Source organism: Gopherus flavomarginatus, chromosome 7, assembly GCF_025201925.1.
Source record: "Gopherus flavomarginatus isolate rGopFla2 chromosome 7, rGopFla2.mat.asm, whole genome shotgun sequence".
NCBI lineage: Eukaryota > Metazoa > Chordata > Testudines > Testudinidae > Gopherus > Gopherus flavomarginatus.
In genome coordinates, this window is record NC_066623.1 from 109,621,872 (window position 1) to 109,641,158 (window position 19,287).

At 42.1% G+C, this 19,287-nt stretch overlaps 1 protein-coding gene and 1 pseudogene across 2 annotated transcripts in view; both read left to right on the forward strand.

The window, feature by feature from the left end:
- The window catches only part of TRABD2B (TraB domain containing 2B), a 396,077-nt gene that overhangs the window by 91,118 nt on the left and 285,672 nt on the right, over nt 1–19,287 (forward strand). The gene's annotated exons all lie outside the window — the stretch shown is intronic.
- LOC127055203 (diablo IAP-binding mitochondrial protein-like) lies at nt 8,648–9,395 on the forward strand (annotated as a pseudogene).

Sequence of the window (19,287 nt, forward strand, 5' to 3'; positions counted from 1 at the left end):
TTGGGAGGGTTGCAAGTGCTTTGGAGGATAGGATTAAAATTCAAAATGATCTGGACAAACGGGAAAAATGGTCTGAAGTAAATAGGATGAAATTCAATAAGAACAAATGCAAAGTACTCCACTTAGGGAGGAACAATCAATTACACACATCCAAAATTGGAAATGACTGCCTAGGAAGGAGTATTGCATAATGGGACCTGGAGTCATAGTGGATCACAAGCTAAAAATGAGTCAACAGTGTAACACTGTTGCAAAAAAGCAAATATTCTGGGATGTATCAGCAAGAGTGTTGTAAGCGAGACACAAGCAGTAATTTTTCTACTCTACTCTGTGCTGATTAGGCCTCAACTGGAGTATTGGGTCCACTTCTGGGCTCCACATTTCAGGAAAGATATGGACAAACTTGAGAAATCCCAGAGAAGAGCAACAAAAATGATTAAAGGTCTAGAAAACATCACCTATGAGGGAAGATTGAAAAAAATAGGTTTGTTTAATATGGAAGAGAGACAACTGAGAGGGGACATAACAGTCTTCAAGTACATAAAACAGTGTTACAAGGAAGAGGGAGAAAAATTATTCTCCTTAACTTCTGAGGATAGGACAAGAAACAATGGGCTTAAATTGCAGCAAGGTTGGTTTAGGTTGGGCATTAGGAACAACTTCCTGTTAGGTTGGTTAAGCACTGAAATAAATTGCCCAGGGAGGTTGTGGAATCTCCATTCATTGGAGATTTTTAAGAGCGGATTAGACAAAAACCTGTCAGGGATGGTCTAGATAATATTTACTCCTGATTCAGCACAGGAGACTGGACTAGATGACCTCTCAAAGTCTCTTCCAGTCCTTCGATTCTATGATTCTATGTTAATGAACGTATTGCTAAGGGCAAATCTGATATTCCATGAGAGGGTTGAACTGAAGAGGCAGGAGAGCTGGCAGGGATATCCCTGATGGATTGATTGATGACAAGATGTCATGTATCTGCAAAGGAACTGCTAATCCTATGCATGCTGCAGAACTGTTCACGGCAGAGGGGGGATTTAGCAACCACAAAGGCTATTGCAAGTAGTGGGATTACTCATCTAAAGGATGACTATCCATATGAGCAAGAACTGGGCTTTTGGACTGTGAGCAGAACCCTAGTCTGCAATTTGTTTTGTACAGCACTGACTATGCTGTATGTTATATAACATACCGAACAAAACAAAAAGAAAACTCTTCATTAAAAGAATGTTAAGGGTGCAATGTCAAGCACTTAAAAGTTGGGAAATGCTAGCTTTAAGGTTGACCATGCTGACACACTCCATGGGAAATTTCAGTGTGAAGAGATAATGTTAGGTGATACTCATGTAATCAGTGGCGGAACTCTGAGATCAATTTTAGAGACATGGGGTAATTTATCATACACCTTTGACCACTGCACTTATCCTCTGCCTTCTCATCCATCTCTTTGATGATTTCAAATAACCCCATTTTTAAATAAATTTCCACTCCCCCAAAATATTTCTTTCTTGTTCCCCCAAATGCAGATTTTCTGATCCTAATCACAACTGCTGGAGGACCATGCTGGTCAGGATTCAGTTACAGATCAGTGTCAACTTCCCTAGATATACAAATGTCACCACATTCAATGGGAATTGGCACCTACCTGCCCTTTGTGCATTAGAAAATCTCCTCAATTTTTTTCTTGATGAACAGGATCATGGCATACCATTTTTTTTTTAAGCCTAGGACCAACATTTTCAAAATCGGCTACTGACTTTGGGTACCCAGTTTGAGACACGTTAAATTTCTCAAGTTGACCTCCTCAACCCAAAGGCAGTGACCACTTTTTAAAATGTTAACATATCCTATTTTCTAATTAATACCATAAGGGAAAGTTCATTCCCTCTGAAACACCTGGCATTGGCCACAGTCAGAAGACAGGATACTGGTATAGATGGACCATTGGACCCAGTGTGGCCGTTCTTATGTTGTAAGTGGGGGACGGGAGGGAAGAGACTTTTTAGTCATTGTTTGTAAAGAACTACTAAAGACTGGGAGATGTTACAAGAAGTCTAGCTAATAAAAGCAGCATTAGTAAATAGGTAGATAGTTAACATAAGGCCATCGATTGGTACATAAGTATAGGATCTGTTGGTTCAGTAGAGGAGCTGTTATGCACTCCAAATAGCTCTCTTCAGGCAGCATCTAACAGGAGAGTCTTTGCAGATGTATCAATAGGGATTTTGCCTGAGAATGGACTTCAGGATTTGACTTAGCAATGAGAGACCTTGCTACGACTGTCTGCTCTTGAATATTTGCTGGGAAGTGGAGAAAAATCACTGCGCCATATTTTGGGAGAGGAGATGCTCAGGTTTGTGGATTAGCAATGTGTGAATTCGCAAGCTTCGGCTGAATTTAAATGTCTGCCCCCATGCATGACACAGTGTGTCTGTTTTAAATGGGAATATCACACCCTGCCAGACGATGTAAATTAGCCAAGCACTATTGACTTCAGTCGAGCTATGCCAATTTACACCAGCTGATGTTCTTGCTCCTTTGCATTTAGACTGGGCATTAACAGAGATTTAAAACGGCACTAACGTTTTTAATTATGACCTTACCACAGTTTCTGTATGATTTCCTGGAATTTATTGTACATTTAGTAGGACGTGTAAATCAAAAAGCACAGCACATGGCTGAGGGGGCTGAGCAGAAGGAGTTCCTGGATGCCCTCATAAAACTTTAAAAGGCTTGAATGTCAAATTGAAACCCTTGGGGCCCTAAAACTTGAGTCTCAGGGCACTTCTACCTGCTGTTTCATCACATAAGCCTTTCACTGTTCATGAGCTGCAAACCCAAGATGATTATGACTTCCATTTCCCTGCAGTGTATTTAATTTCCCTTTACTGTTGTCATCATACCCATGTCTGAACCACCTTTCATCTCCTCCTACCACTCATCATCCTTTCAGTTGCAGCCAGTGATGCATAGTCTTTTTAAATAGAGTGTTCCTTGCAGGCTCTTATATCAAAATCTGTTTAACCTCTTGTGCTTTCAAGCTTAAGGAGAAACCCGTGTGCATTAGCAGCTCAATGTGTAACTGCACTCAACAGAAGAGTCGGGGAATCTACACAGGGATACTGGCGTGTATAGGGATAACTGTCATCAGGGATAGCTGGCTGGCTTGCTGTCTCACTTTTATGGATTAAATGTTTGCACGCTGACTTTGACCCATTCCAACAGACAATATCCCTGCTGGGCCAGATGCAGAAGGCTGTGGATGCTTGTTGTGTGTTGACCTGTAGAGGTTCTTGGAGGAGGACAAGCCAGTGCAAATACATCCAGCACACCACTCACCATGCCCTAAGCTCGGTCCAATTGCTCGTTCTCCACTCTGACTGGGAGGATTATTCCAGATAAGGCTGTGGGCATGAAAGATGGCTGCAGTCTGACTGTATGGCAGGGATTGCTTCAAAGCATGATATAAACATACCTGGTAGAATGAGGAAGGCTCTGATCCCCCCTCCCACCACACCAAAAGCAGTTCTCCAAGGGCCCTTCCTCCCTGATCGCCATGGTTTTGTTCAGGGAGGAGAGTGCCTCATCCTCAGTGCTAGGAGGAGTCTTCCTCCTTCCCCTCTACTCCCCATTAGTCTGTCTATTTATGTGGCTAGTATAATATGGGGATGGACTTCATCCACTGTGGCTTCTGCTGTGATGTAATATAACAGAATGTCCCCATGGGGACACAGATGCTTCAGAGATGGTGTACCTGGTTGAAGGCACCACTGAGGCTCACTCCTGAGTCGGTGAAAGCTGCAAAATAGTTGAATTAACTTCCTATAAACAGTCCGGGTTTCTGCTAGGAGTAGCTTCGGGTTGTTGCTCTCAGATTATATGAAGAAGAATGTCCTTGTTCCGCTGCAGGACGGAGGCACTGCACTTGCGTTAGCAGAGCAGTATGAAACTGTTAGTTTGGCCACCTGCAAACATTTTCAGGGAAAATATATGAGGTGAAAACGAGACAACCCCACCCTCAAATTAGCTTTTTGCTTAGTCAGGAAATGGAGCTTTTGGGGGGCATTTTCAGGGACAGCTTGAATTTCTTCACATGGATGAGCTTCCTTCAGTGCCTCTTACTGGACCAGTCCTGGTACAAACCACTTGGCAGCCCACAGAAAGCTCTGGCAGGGGCAGTTTGTACAATCGGAAGACAGGATTCTGAATTCAGCCATAATATCAAAGCTGGGAACTCACTTATAAACTCAGAAATCCACACCACCTGAAAACAATAAAAGAGAGAGAACCCTTTTTGACCATTTTCCTTCTTTTTCTAAAATGTTCTACAAATAATCTACTTAGCAAAACACATTTTAATTAGAAGTTAGTTAACATCAGTTCCAGACTGGATCCTATCATTTGACAACGAACTTGCAAGAGAGATGGAAAATATGTGATAAACTAATCTCCCTAAACCACGTGTTTCCTAACACCAATGAGTCTCCTATCATATTAGGGTTTCTTGTAAATTTCCAGCCCACTCATTTGTTTTATCTGCCAAGTTTTATTATAATCTAAAAAAAAAAATAGAGTATGTTTTCATTATGAGGTTCAAAAAGCCATCAGTATGTATTGGCATGCAGTGTTTTGAAGCACTTTGTTAATGAGGGATGGGTAGAGAAAATAATTCCACCTCTCTTAATATTTCCTCGTATTTGGACCCAAACCCAAAGCCATTTTTGACAATTCTGAAATATTTGATTAATTTTTGTTTTCACCAGTGAGTTTTTACTTCCCCCTCATCTCTGACCTCTGCTTCTGGGTTTGGACATGGTAAGAGCAGCAGTGCTGAAATATCATGGAATGGGCTGATCCCTGGTGTCTGTGGTCCAACCAGAAGCTGGGAGCACTGGAAATCTTCTGAGAGAATCAGTCTCAGAAAAATTAGTGTTGGGCCTTGGGTTTTCAAACCCCAAGAGGGATAGTTTTAATCTGGGTTCCATTATATTCAAACCACCGCTGTTTGTGGGAAAGAGATGTTCTGCTCAAAGTGCCCTGCTTTATCCTACCTTTAATTCTTATCCAACCAAAATCTAAACTTCGAACCCTTCAAGATGTCTCTATCACTGACATTAATACGGTACATAAAATGTAGCAGTGCGCTGCAGTGGGTTTAGCAGACAAACTAGCACATTGAAGATTTTCATCATATGTTGCAGGATTTCCAGGTTCTCTTTCATTTGACCAATATGGTTTTCCTTTTTAGCCACAGAAATACAACACACATATTGGCCAACTTCTATTCCCATTTATGCTGCAAGCAGAGTCTGGCCTATCTGTTCCACATATTCTACTAATAGCCAAGTGAACGATTCCTCTTGACTGAGCTCAGTATACCTTCTCAGTCATTAGAAACCCCACTAAGCTGCAGCTTAGGGCATGTCTACATTACGCGCTGGATCAACGGGCAGCGATCGATCCAGCAGAGGTTGATTTATTGTGTCTAGTCTAGATGCAATAAATCGAGTGAGTATACTCCCATCGACTCCTGTACTCCACCAGGGCTAGAGGTGCAGGCAGAGTCGACAGGAGAGCATCAGCCTTCAACTTACTGCGGTGAAGACATCATGGTAAGTTGATCTAAGTACATTGACTTCAGCTACGTTATTCACGTAGCTGAAGTTGCATAACTTAGCTAGACAACCCCCCCTGCCCAGGTAAACCAGGCCTTAGTAATGTACTGGTGAGCCTAAGGTAGTGGTGTTGGTTATATACTGAATGTGAACCACATTGAGCATCTAAAGAAAATCCCATATAACTTCACTTCCAATTTGCGCACATAAACAAGTTAATAGCAAGTAGAAATCTTTTATAAGTCACTTTACTTTAATTGAAATATCATTTAATTGGCAATTATCTTAATTGATACACAGGGCATAAATATTGTGCTCTGGAAAGATTCCAGGCCTCCTTTATTAGAGTATTAAGCCACAACATATGCAGATTACTTTGAAATACCACTGTGGCATTTGTTGCAAGAAATCTGTCTCTTTCTCTCTCACTCTCTCTTTATTTCTAATATGGAGACAGATGTAAAATATAAGACTATATTATATATATTAGCAGAAAAATGATCATAAAGACATATTGAATATAATTGTCAACATAGTCTCTTAAATAATTTCAAATGATCCATTCTAAGGGGTTTCTACAAGTTTTAACACTCTACTTTTGTGGAAATCGACTTTCAAGTCAGTCAGTGTGGAGATTAGATCCAAAGATTTAAAACCTCCATAGATCAAAAGCAGATGCTCTTAGAAGACATTTCAGCCTAGACAGGCCGTCTGGGGACATTGTTACAGCGGGAAAAGACAATTTATCATTAAAACATGAAAGCCTCAGTTCAATAATAACCAGATGTATATGAAAAAAGGATGGGTGTCAGGGTCTTGATTCATTTGTCTCCCTTTAGAAATCATCTTTACCCAGTACTTAGGACCCGAGTGCGGATTCTTTGATGCCAAGACATAATATAAGGAAAATTGAAACATTTCACATTGTAAATCCTCAGCAATTGTCAAAGAAATTTTAATCACATAAAAATCCGGGGTGCCCTAGGTAAAGATAAGCAGCAATCGACTAGAGGAGCAGAGTCTGGGGGCTAAAACAAAGAGAGAGATGATCTGGAAAGTGTTTTCCAATGTTTTCTCCTTTTTCCATCAACTGTTCTTTCACATTCACAAAATTAAATTCAGCAATAATGCATTGCCTTGACACATAGGACCTTTCTTCTAAATACTTTGTACAGGGCCGGCTCTAAGTTTTTTGCCGCCCTGAGCAAAACAAAAACAAAAAAACCCTCCAAGAGTATGACTGCTGAAGCAAAAAAAAAAAAAAAAAAAAAAAGCATTAACTAATCCTACCTCCATGTGAAATAGGTATTATTGTACCCATTCATCTACAGAGAAACTGAGGCACTGAGGGAACAAGTGACTTGTCCACTGTCAGTGTGAGAGGTAGTAAAACCCCGGAATCCCAATTTCCCAATCCCCTGCTCTAACCACTAGAGAGCATTCACTCCACAGTAAAGTGTATAGTACTGTCATATAGGAAATCCAGCTGCAGTTCCCTGTAAGTGGCAAGTAGATTGTCCTCTTCATTCTGCATTTTAGTTTTGGCTTACATGCCTTGCTATGGGATGGCAGGTGTAATTAATGACAATATTTGTTATTAAATGTTTGAAATGCATTAGAGCAATCTTAATTCAGTGGTCTTAAACTGCAGCTTAATAGTATCTTGGGAAGGAGTGCATCTAAGTAGTTAGAGCAGGCAACTCTTGCTTTTTAGTCTTGGCGCTGCTACTGAATAGGTCTCAGATCAATCTATGTGAGTCTCCACTAACCCATCTGTAAAATGAATTAAAAAAACCCTTTGCCTATCTCACAGGAGCACTATGATATTTTGTGGATGAAAAGTACAACATACATATTCTTATTATTGCCTCAAGAACTCTGATTTCTTATTGTGCTGGACAGAGCTGCTCTGGACTTTTCCAACTAAACATTTTTTTAACTTTAGAAAATACTGAAAACTGAAACACAAACTGTTTGTGGGAAAGTATCCGCTTGGATGCATCACCCGATTTGAAAAGAAAAATGGACAACAATGGTTACAAATTGTCAAAATGTTCGACATTTTCAAAATGAAAAGGTTTGTTTTCAGGTTCAAAACACCCTTTTCAGTTTGAAATTTTGTTTATTTCTACTAACCGCAACAACAAAGGTTAGAAAAAATGTCAAAATCAAAATGAAATATTTTCAAAATTTTCAAAACAAAACGTTCTGATTAACCAGGTCTGAGGTGTGTGTGTGTGTGTGTGTGTGTGTGTGTGTGTGTGTGTGTGTGTGTGTGTGTGTTAATTATTGGTTCATGACAATTTGGGAGATTTCAAATGTTTGTTCCAGTTTGGGACAGGAAAAAACTAAAAATCTCTAACACTCGAAGGATGGGAAAACCACTTTCTGTCCAGCTGTAGTGCTGAAGCAAAGGGCTAATCATTGTGCCAAATTGTTTTTGCAATACAGAGGCGCAATCAAGGACCTACAAGGTATGTTTGCTGGGCAAGTGCTGGACCAGCTGTTCTAACTCTGCTGGCAGGGCTGTATCCTGTAAATTTTAATATTCAAGGAGAACCTAGTATCCACTTTCCAGCCTAGGGCGCTCACATAACCTTCCCTCACCACTCCCAACCAACCAACCTGCTTGCACAGAGTCCAGGAAACCTTTATTGTTTCCAAGGGCTTGGGAGTGATTGCTTGGTTTCTATTCTTATCCCCATTTGGTGTCTGGAGGTTTCCTGCCCCAGGGTTATCAGACTGTGCTATTGGCTAATATTGTCAGCAACTCAGCTGCCTCTGGGCATGGCTGCCTAGCAACCCAATAACCTGGGCTGGGCCCAATAGACCCACACTTAGTGACTGTCCTCCCTGATTGGTCCGAAGAGCCAACAGACCACCATTTAAGCCCTGGAGCCACAGCAGCACAGTGGCTGGACAATGCATTCCACAGGGGCAGCTGTCCCAGACCCCATCTTGTCCAGGCCTTGCTCCCTCTCCTTGCCTGCTTCACTCCAGCACTGGTCCCAAGGAGATAGCGTCTGCTGTACATGTGTGGCTGGTGGCTCCGGGGCTGGTGCGCCCTCCTCAGACAAGGTTTTCCTGTTCTAGCTAATGCTAGGAGATGCTGTTTCTCAGGACTGAGTGGCCCATGGAATAAAGTGGCAGGAGTGGGTTTTGGAGTAGCCTTGTGTGCAGTCCTTATTGTACAGGAAAAGCTGTTTCAGTGAACTACTTCCTAAAATGTGGGCCCTTCAGAGAAGCCATTACAGTATCTGAGTAGAAGAGAACAGAACGATTGGAAAACATGAGCCCACTTCTCTCAGTCATGAAGTCTTGATTAGAAAGGCAGTTTCGCTGGTAATAGACAGTACTTGTTCTCAAAAAATGTATGTATTAATTGAGTATACAAAAGTGCGTCAAACACTTGTATGTTTCTACTGGCAATATACAGATCTTCTCAGGAAAATTAATTCCAAAGAAGTGGATGCAGTATGGCAAGTGATCATAGGAGCAAGAGTTGTGATGACTCCAAAGCAGCAAGAATTCCTGAAATTAGAATCCAGTTGGATGACTTTTTTACATCTTTCAGAGATGGCAGCGAAAGCTGCATATCAATCAGGTGCACATCAAGCTTCAGTGACAGCTCGCAATCATATCCAGCTGGTGAAAGCACAGGTACAAGAGGCATGACAGCTATCACGGAAAGCAGAGACCATGTTAGCAGAAGCTCAGACAGAAGAGCTCATTAACACAAAAGTAGAGGAATCATCACAGCCAGACAGTATCCAGCCCTAATCCCTGTCTGCCTCTGAACTCCTGCTCCAACTCCGAACTTCGAACTCCAACCACTGGCTTGTCTTCTGACCACAACTCTGGCTTCATCCTTCAATTTTTGCTTTGACCACTGGGTCAGACTCCTGCTCCAATCCCTAGGTTGCACTGCTTACACCTTGGTGCATGTGACAAATCTTGTCTTGTGGCTTTAGGGTGGGTGAGTTACCAGCTGAAAGCCCATGTTTGATGTGGGAGCAGAAAGGAGTGATACCCTCCCTTCCATTCTACACTCATCAGCTCAGTCTTTGGCTGTACTGTGCCAACAACATATAACATCCCATAATCCCTAGAGTGCCATACTGACTGTCTAGGTAGATACTTACTTATCCATGGCCAATGTAACTATAATACCTTAGGACATGTTAAGGATTTTCCAATGGTTCATGAGGAGCTTCATTAGAGATTATGAGAAAAATACCCAGTAGATCTAGGGTTTGGGGGCGGGGTTCCTGGCCTGCTGCATAACGTGCATTCTGCCCCCATGAAGGCCTTAAATGGATTGAGGGTGCTGGTAATGATGGGCCACAGGACCCAAATATGTACAGTGCAAGGTGTCCCATGGGGTAAAGGGGAAAGAGTCATCTGGACAGACTGTATCTCCAGTAGCCAGAGCTAAGTGGCAAGGTGATAGGAGGTAGCTGAGTGAGATGAAGGGGGTGAAAGGGAGGATGGGCTGTGTAATGAGAAACTGCCCAGCTATGCTGAGCATTGTAGACCTGAACCAATGTTTGGGATCAGAGTAGAAACCAGACCCCGCTCTGTGTCGGATGGTTGCAAGGTTTGCTCTATTTCAATTTCTTGTAAAGCCCTCCTGGTCCACACTTAGCCAGAAAAGCTTCAGCTACAACATTGAGAGAAGAAGTCTGGTGGTTAGAAAAATTAGAAAATAGATACTGCCATTGCCAAGGCTGCGGTAAGACTCCTTGAAGTTTGTCAGCTTAGGAAGAATCTAGACTTGCCTGTTAACTAGAAATTGTTGAAGCTTCCAACAAGACAGTGCTGTCCATTATGCCAGTGGGTGGGGGAAGGCTGGGAAGGGGGAGAAGCATATTCTAAGCTAACAAGAACTATTATGTTAGGAAACTGACAGCTTTCCAGAGAATGGTTTCAGCTGAATGAAGAATTTCCATCCTGAAAAAATGCAGTGATTTATATTTTTGCTTTCCCGTCTGGGTTCCTAATGCTACATGTTTTGTGAGATGCTATCAGTCAAAATACTGAGTGAATTGTAATAACATAGGTGCAAATGATTTGGGGAAGCATGGGAGGGACATCTCTCTCTCAATATTTTACTATCCTGTTGCTGTCCTTCCTCTATGCAGTTGTGGCATGGAAGTGTTCTCTCTCCTGGTTCACCATACCCGGATTTTCATAAATGGTTGCCCTGCTATAGCTTTGCAAAATGCTACACGCAAGTGTTGATGGGTAGAAATACATTTTATTGTCCTGGAGCTTCGCTGTTGGAGGAGGAGGAAGAGTTCTGCGGCAAGTTCTCTGCCTCCATCAGAAATATTTATAAACAGATCTGGGCTTGAGGAGTAAAATCTGGATCCAGGTCTAGAACTCTACTACAATGGAGACATTTCTTGGGCAAAGGAGGGGGAGGAGGGAGGCAAATTCTGCTCCTTGCCCCCTCCCCCACTGGCAGGGACCATGTTCTGGTCCCTGCTCCCCTCCTCTTCCTGCAGGGACTCCAAGTCTCCTCTCTTTCATACCCACACGGTGCATGATATAGTGCCTCCAGGAGTCCAGTTCTCAGTGGAGTTTTCTGCACACTGGTGTACAGAAATAGACTCCCTCGTTTCAACTGGTAACACTATTTGTCTCAGCTGCTCCTCCATCTAAACAGAAGAGTGGTTGGGCAAATTTGAGTGGCATTACAGCCCTGTGACAAAATCTCTGACTGAAATTTGGCCTGGCCACCCATCTGTTTGTATAGAGAAGCAACCGGGTCAAATGTCAGTGGGGTTGTGACTAGCTGAAGTGATGTTCCTCACTGTTCTGGCAGCAGCCGTACTGGTTTGGTATGGGACCACTGCTTAAAAATGGTCTGGCCATAGGCCCCTCGGCTCCACAGCCTGTGGAATTTTGAGTAAGAGCACAAACTTTGGTCCCCACCCTCAAGCTCCCTCCAATTGGTGCCAAGGTCAGGGTGTATTGGTCTTCCTACTTCCAGTAATCGAATGAAAAATTGATGGCGGGGGGGGGTACATATGTGTGGGAAACCAGGGGTCAGAAGATGGATGTCAAGTAGAAACATGAGCCCCGCATGGGCAACTGTAGTTTTGGTTGCACATATGCTTTTTGTTCATATCTACCTCTGCTTATAATTAGAGCTGGTCAGGAATTGTTTGATGAAATGCTTTTTCATCAGAAAATGTCAATGTGCTGTCATTGAAACTTTGCTGGAAAGGATCGGTTTCAATGAATTTCCAGTTTCAAAAGATTTTTGAAAAAGGAAAAAAAAAGTTTTGAAATTGTCAAAATAAGCTATTATGAAAATTTCAAAACAAAAGAGTTCAGCTTTTTGGTTCAGAACAAACTTTTGGTTAAAACTTTGTTAATGTAAGATGAAAAAAACCTGTAAAAAAAATACAAAAGGTTGAGCTTCAAATGAAACATTTCAAAATTGATGGAAACAATATGCTTTGATCGACCCAATCTGATTTTATTTATTTATTTATTTGCATTTTCAGTTTGCGAAAATTGCAAGACTTCAAATCTTTGGCCTGATTCAGGACAGGAAAATATCCTGAAAATTCCCATGGAATGGGAAAACTGTTTCCTGCCCAGCCTACTTCTAATGTTAAACACGTATTGATCTGTCTAGGTATGTCTTATGAGCCTATCACCCTGGTACCCTTTTTAAAACTCAGGCGCAACAGGCCCGAGTTTTGGAAAGCAGAGCTATACTTGCACACACATTTCAATGCACATTTATGGTCATTTAGTTTTGTGTGTGTGATTGCTATAATGGTGAATGAAAATGGCTAGTTGAATGCCTAGCTAGCTATTAGCATGCATGAATATCCAATTTGCACACACATTTTAGGCAAATAAATGCGTAAACATTAGTGCACAAGTGTGTGTACAAAAATTCACATGGATATTGGGCCTCTTTTTAACAATCAGCACATAAAGCACATAAAAGAAGCATATTTTTACAGGATGTTCAAGCAAAGGTTTCAGTTTGACAAACAAAACTACACAATGTACTGGAAACATGAGACTTCATTCATATCCGGAATATAAAATACTCTAGAGCCTTATAAGTCCATGCTTAAATTTAGGTTTTTATTTAATTTTAGATACCCTCTAGCCTTGATTCATCCTTCCGCGGAAGATGCGTTTAATATTCAGACTTCCACCGACAAGTATGTTCCAGGCAGGTTTTGTTCAGTGAAACAGATCTATCAAAACACCTGGTGGAAACACATTTAGTAACCAAGAATTTTCCTCCTTTCAGTGTAAACGAATAGTGCAATCTGTTCCAAAATGTCTCATTTCTGACATGCATTAGTTAGTTTTGGTGTGTGGTCACCAAAGTTTGCTGTTTCAAAACACAAATTTGCAACTTCGGAACTTTTGTATCTTTGTGATAGTATATTGGGTTTAGATGTGTGTTTACCTCCCTTTCATGAAAGATTCCCAGCATGCTTTAATATACACCACTACTCCCATAGAACGTGACCGGATATAACATGAATTTGGATATAATGTGGTAAAGCAGCAGGGAGCCCCAGGCCCTTTAAACCACCACCTGAGCCCCGCTGCTTTACTGCGTTATATCCAAATTCATGTGGAGCCCTGGGCCCTTTAAATCCCCGCCCAAGCCCTGCTGCCAGAGTTCCAGCGGTGATTTAAAGGGCCCGGTGCTCCCCGCAACGGCAGGAGCACTGAGCCCTTTAAATCACCGCTGGGAAAGCCAGTCCAGTCTGGCACAGCATACCGGCTCTTACCGGTACGCTGTACCGGACCAAACTCAATATAACGTGGTCTCACCTATAAGGCTCCCGAGGACTGCGTTATATCGGGGTAGAGGTGTATGTATTAATACATTAATACATACATTAATATAGGAGATTAATGTAGATCTTGCAGCACTCCTTGGAGATAGGTAGGTATTTTCGTGCCTGTTTTACACCAGGTACACTAAGGGCATGATTACACTACAGATTACAGAACAGCATATGTAAACTTTTCCTACATCAGTGAAATGGGATTTTTCCATGATGTAGGTAATCTGAGAGGCAGTAGCTGGGTTGATGGGATAATTCTTTTGTGGACCTAGCTGCATCTACACTGGGGGATAGGTTGACCTAACTATGGAGTCAAGGCACATTTTTCAAAACCCTGAGCAACATTGCTAGGTAGATCTAATATTTAAGTGTAGACCAGCCCTTAAGCTCATCAAAGTCCCAACCAATATTTTCCAAAGTATTCTCTAATTTAAGTGTATCTCAATTTTTGATTCCTCAACTTGATATTTCGGGCCGATTTTCAGCAGTGCTCGACACCAACAGCTTCCTCTGACTTCGGCGAGCATTTTAAACCTAAAATGTCTCAATTTGGGCCTCAAAATGTATGGGCGCTTTTGAAAATGTACATGTATAGCAAGCCCAAAGCCTGGAGTCAGAATGAGTATGCAGGACTGTGAAGGATAGTCTTGTATTTAGGGCCCTAGTCTAGAATTCACAAGCTCTGGGTTCAGTTCATGGCTTTGCCACAGACTCCCTGTGTGACCTTGGCCATGTCACTTAATTCCTCTTTGTCTCAAATCCCACTTGTAAATTGAGGATAATGATACTTCCTTTCTTTCTTTTGTATATTTAGACTGTAAGCTCATCAGCTCTGGGACCTTTTCTTACAACACTGAGCACAATGGGGCTTTGATCTTTGTCAGGGTATTTAGGCATTACCACAATACGAATTAATAATAATAATAGCAACAACTTTAGAAAATGCTTCATTCTGTTTCTCCTGCTGCTCCATTTCCTTCCCTACAAATCCTTTTAAAAGTCACTGGGACTATCCCTGTATTCATTGTATTCATTCTAGATGAGGCACTTATTTTTCAGAATCTCCCTTTTCCCACTTGCTTGACTGTAAAGGCCTGGGTGATTGCACTGGTGACGTAAAATAAATGTGGTTTGCTGATAAATGTGCATAATGGTTCAAGACTACTCCAGTGAATAAACATGATTTCCCAAAGCCAACTGATGCATGAGAGTGGCCTTTGATTAAACAGGCTAAGTGCTGTATGCTACTGGTGCATGAAGCTGTTATTTATCAGCCAAAAACTTGTGCTGGGAATGAACATAATTCATTGAGCCTTAACTGGAGACCACTTGAGCTTTCCTCTCATCAGACCACTTTGTGGAAAGAAGTGTAATGGAAGTTAGAGTAAAGCCAGACAGAGCAGGGGATTGTTAGTTGGGGAGACCTGGGAAAAATTTCATCTGAAACATTTTTCTATGGAAAATGGAGATTTGGCAACACCAAAATGTTTTGCAAATTTGGGTCAATTTCATGAATTGTTCATTTTGGGAAAAAGGCTAAACCAAATCAAACAAACAAAAAGTTTTGTTTCAAAATGTTCAAAATGAAACATTTCAATATTTTGGTTTGAAATGACATTTCATTCCAAAATTGTCTTTAATTTGACTTTAGTAAAATCAAAAACATTAAAAATGATCAAAATTAAAATTAAATATTTCAGTTTTGTGAAAGCAAAATGTTTTTTTTTAACATTGAATGATTTTTTTTTACTTTTTTCAAAATGGCCAGTGGCCGGACACACACACACGAGAAATAACTAAATTATCTAAAGTTCAACCAAAGCTAACTGGTCAAACCCAATCGGTTTTAAAGGGGAAGAGGAGCAAAGGCAGATATTATTGGCAAGAGAGGTGTATATGGGAGTGTGGAATTTGTAGCCAGGCATAGATGCAGTTGTGGGGATTTCTAGCCATCTGAATAACTAGCTATGCAGATCACAAGCTATCCATAACATCAGTCTGGTTGCCCCAGGATCACATAGCCTTAGAATCATAGAAACATAAGACTGGAAGGGACCTCAATACATCATCTAGTCCAGTCCCCTGTGCTGAGGCAGGACTAAGTATTATCTAGACCATCCCTGAGAGGGTTTCTCTACTTTGTTCTTAAAATCTTCCAATGAGGGAGATGCCACAGCTTAGCTAGGTAATTTGTTCCAGTGCTTAACCACCTTATAGTTTGGAAGCTTTTCCTACTGGTTAATCTAAATCTTCCTTGCTGCAATTTAAGCCCATTACATCTTGTCCTGTCCGCAGCAGATAAGGAGAACAATTTATCACCCTCTTTTTTATTTTATAACAACCTTTTGCATACTTGAAGACTGTTATCATGTCTCATCTCAGTTTTCTGTTCTCCAGACTGAACAAACCAAATGTTTTCAATCTTTCCTCGTAGGTCATGTTTTCTAGGCCTTTAATTATTTTTGTGGATCTTCTCTGAACTTTCTCCAATTTGTCCACTTCTTTCCCAAACTGTAGTGCCCAGAACTGGACACAGTACTCCAGTTGAGTGGCACTGAGTAGAGTGGAAGAATTACTTCTCGTGTCTTGCTTACAACTCTCCTGCTAATCAGGGGCAGTTCTAGACATTTCACCACCCCAAGCACGGCGGCATGCCGCGGGGGGCGCTCTGCCAGTCGCCGGTCCCGCGGCTCCAGTGGACCTCCTGCAGGAGTGCCAGCGGAGGGTCCTCTGGTCCCGTGGCTCCACCAAAGCCACGGGACCAGCAGACCCTCTGCAGGCATGCCGCCGAAGGCTGCCTGCCTGCCGCGTGACCGGCAGAGCGCCCCCTGCAGCGTGCTGCCCCAAGCACGCGCTTGGCATGCCGGGGCCTAGTGCCCCTGCTGCTAATACATCCCATAATGCTGTTTGGGTTTTTTGCAACGGTATTACAGTATTGACTCATATTTAGTTTGTGATTCACTACAATACCCAGATCCTTTTCTGCAGTAGGCATGCGCTTGCATCCCTGATAGAGCAGTGAGTCTAGGAATGATATAAACATGGTGTGGATGGATGGGTGAATGAATGCGTATCACAACTCATGAACAACTCTCATGCTTCTCAGACTGGACAGCTGATGCACCATTGCAGTATCACCTTCAAACCACTAAGGGAACACTCTGCTGTCCTGGAAAGGGAAAGGAAAGAAAGACCTTTCATCTATCCATTCTGTTGCATTGGGCTGTGATTATGGGAGAAAGGAGGTTTGATTGTTAGGCACAATTGACCTTTTGGCTTTGACCACTCTGTTACTATGGAACAGCTGAGAGTTGTCGGAAAGATGCTGAGCGGTGAATCTGGTTGAGGGAAGGGAGGGCAGGTTGGACGAGGTGAGGAAAGCTCTTTGTGGCAGAGAGATTACCTGAGGTGGGTTGCAAGGGATTGTGTGTAGGTGGAATGAGCCCAGGGTTGAGGATATCCTGGCATGTCAATGAGTTTTCCTATGCTGTGCGATGAGAAGCCCAGTGAGTGAGGACAGGGAATGGGCTCAGGGGGTCTGTCCACTGTGTGGAAATGCACATCCTGTTAATCTACACCTGCGTGGCTTTAGGTGTTCTTGTTTCAGTGCATAAAAACCCTTTGCTATCTCTTCTAAGCCATACAGGCCAGTTTGGATCAACCCCTGCATGAGGGCTATAACAGTGCAAGATGTGTCGGATGGCCTTAGGGACAAGTTCTATTCTAATGTACATACATGGGCATGGTCCTGTATAGCATGGCTGCACTAATACAGCAGGAAGGATAATCCATTGGGTGAGGTCCGTGACTGGGACTCAAGAACTCCAGGTTCAAGTCCCAGATCTGCTACAGACTCCCAGTGGGCAAATTGCTCACTGGATGTCTGTTTTGTAAAGTGGGGCTAATAGAAATGCTTCTTTTCTCCCACTCTCTGCATTTAAATTGTACATTCTTCAGGACAGGCACGGTCTCTATCTAGGGCTTTCTACAGTGTCTGTAGAGCAACGGTGTCCCACTCTGGGTGGGGATCTACGGCACTGTTGTAGTACAAATCACTAACAACACTGTCACATACCAGACCTTTGCAAAAGATAAATAGTAAAACAGTTGCATCTACACTCCATAATGCCACCGAACAAACCATGCAAAGGGTTTCTATTCCCTCAAATATTTCTGGCTTATTTGGGAGTAAAAAATTATAAACCTGAGCTTCTTTTGAAATATCCATTACATTTTTTCCAGCGCAGTTTACAGTCACTGTCGCTAACGTTAACAAAACATTCATGTTAGCGGCATTCCCCTGCTGAGCCCCAAAGGAAACATTATTGGAAGGGCAAGAGACTGCTGCTTTATTTTATGTTGCCAATTAGCATGTTTGCGTAACTTAATGGACACCATGTCAGGCACAAATTCCAGAACGGATCAGTCTTTGAATCTGTATTTGACTTCATGGGCAAGCAACCGTGGTACCATGAGGCAGCAACAGCTTATACTGAAATGGCCTTCAGGGTTGGGGCTATCCATCAATGTCTTTGGGCCTGTTTTCTGTAGGGGAACCACGGTAAATGAAAATATAGAAAACTGCCTACTGAAAAGCTGACTGATCACTGTTTGGAATGGAAGGTGGGCGATACATCCTGTCAGGAAAAATAACTCCACCCCGTGAGGAATGGCATCAAATACTTCAATATGTACGTACCTCAAAAGGCCATCCCTTTACTGGGATCCAAACCCAGCCTTAATGCTGTGGGAATCCTTTTTGTGAAACTCCAACTTAGTTCTTTGCACTGTGTTGTCTCAGCTGCAGTGTATAAACCTCTGGTGAGGAGGAAACCACCCATGAGTGTGCTATTTCCTGCCCCGTGCACGGCAGTTTTTTCTTTTAAGAAAACAAGCTGGATTCTTCCAAAACATATTTTCTGTGATCAAAATAATTTCTCTGCCAAGCTTACCTGATCCAGCTCTCAGTAAGGTCAGTGCAAGAACGCCCATTGATTTCAAGAGGGGGTGAGGGCTAAGGAATATTTTCTTGAGAATAAAGGACAAGACATTGGTAAAAATTGCCTTCAGGGGGGTATTCTGGCAGCCATTTCAGTGATAATTTCACTCCGTATTTAGTGGCCTTACTAAACTGACTAAAAGCTAATTACATGCAGACGTGTGAATTATTACTGAATATTTGACTCTGATTATTTCTCCTTTGCATGATGGTAGCATCTTGAAGCCCCAGTCATGGATGATGTCCCCGTTGTGCTAGGCACTTTATAAACACAGAACAAAAAGACAGACCCTCCTCAAAAAAGCTTGCCATTTTAGGAACAAGATTATGACATCTTTATTCACCTTGAGTAGTTCCTTACTCCACATGTAATCCCAGGGAAGTCAATGGGAGAAAGGATGGTCTTCTGGTTAAGGCTTTAAACTGAGACTCAGGACTCAATTTCTCTTAAGAGTCTGTGGCAAGTTAGGAATCACTTGGAACGCTTCCTTGACAAACTGGTAGACTTGAGTGTTCAGCGTTGTCCCTCTACCTTCCTTGCAGAGTTTCATCAAATATTTTGTTACTTTCTACTAGAGCTGGTAAAAAAAAAATCTGTTTCTGTACCCAAAATATTTTCTTTTTTCCCCACAAAATCGAAACGTCAACATTTTAAAATTCAAAATTTCCTCCAGATGTTGAGATCTGAAATATTTTGAACAGCTTTACTGCTTGCGGAGGAGTTTCTCTGTCCTGAAGCTGACTGCCTACGTATTGGGCCCCGCAACCATTCTGTTGTCATTCTCTTCTTTATTTCTGCCCAGGTCCTGCCTACTTTTTTATGCAGATAGGCAGC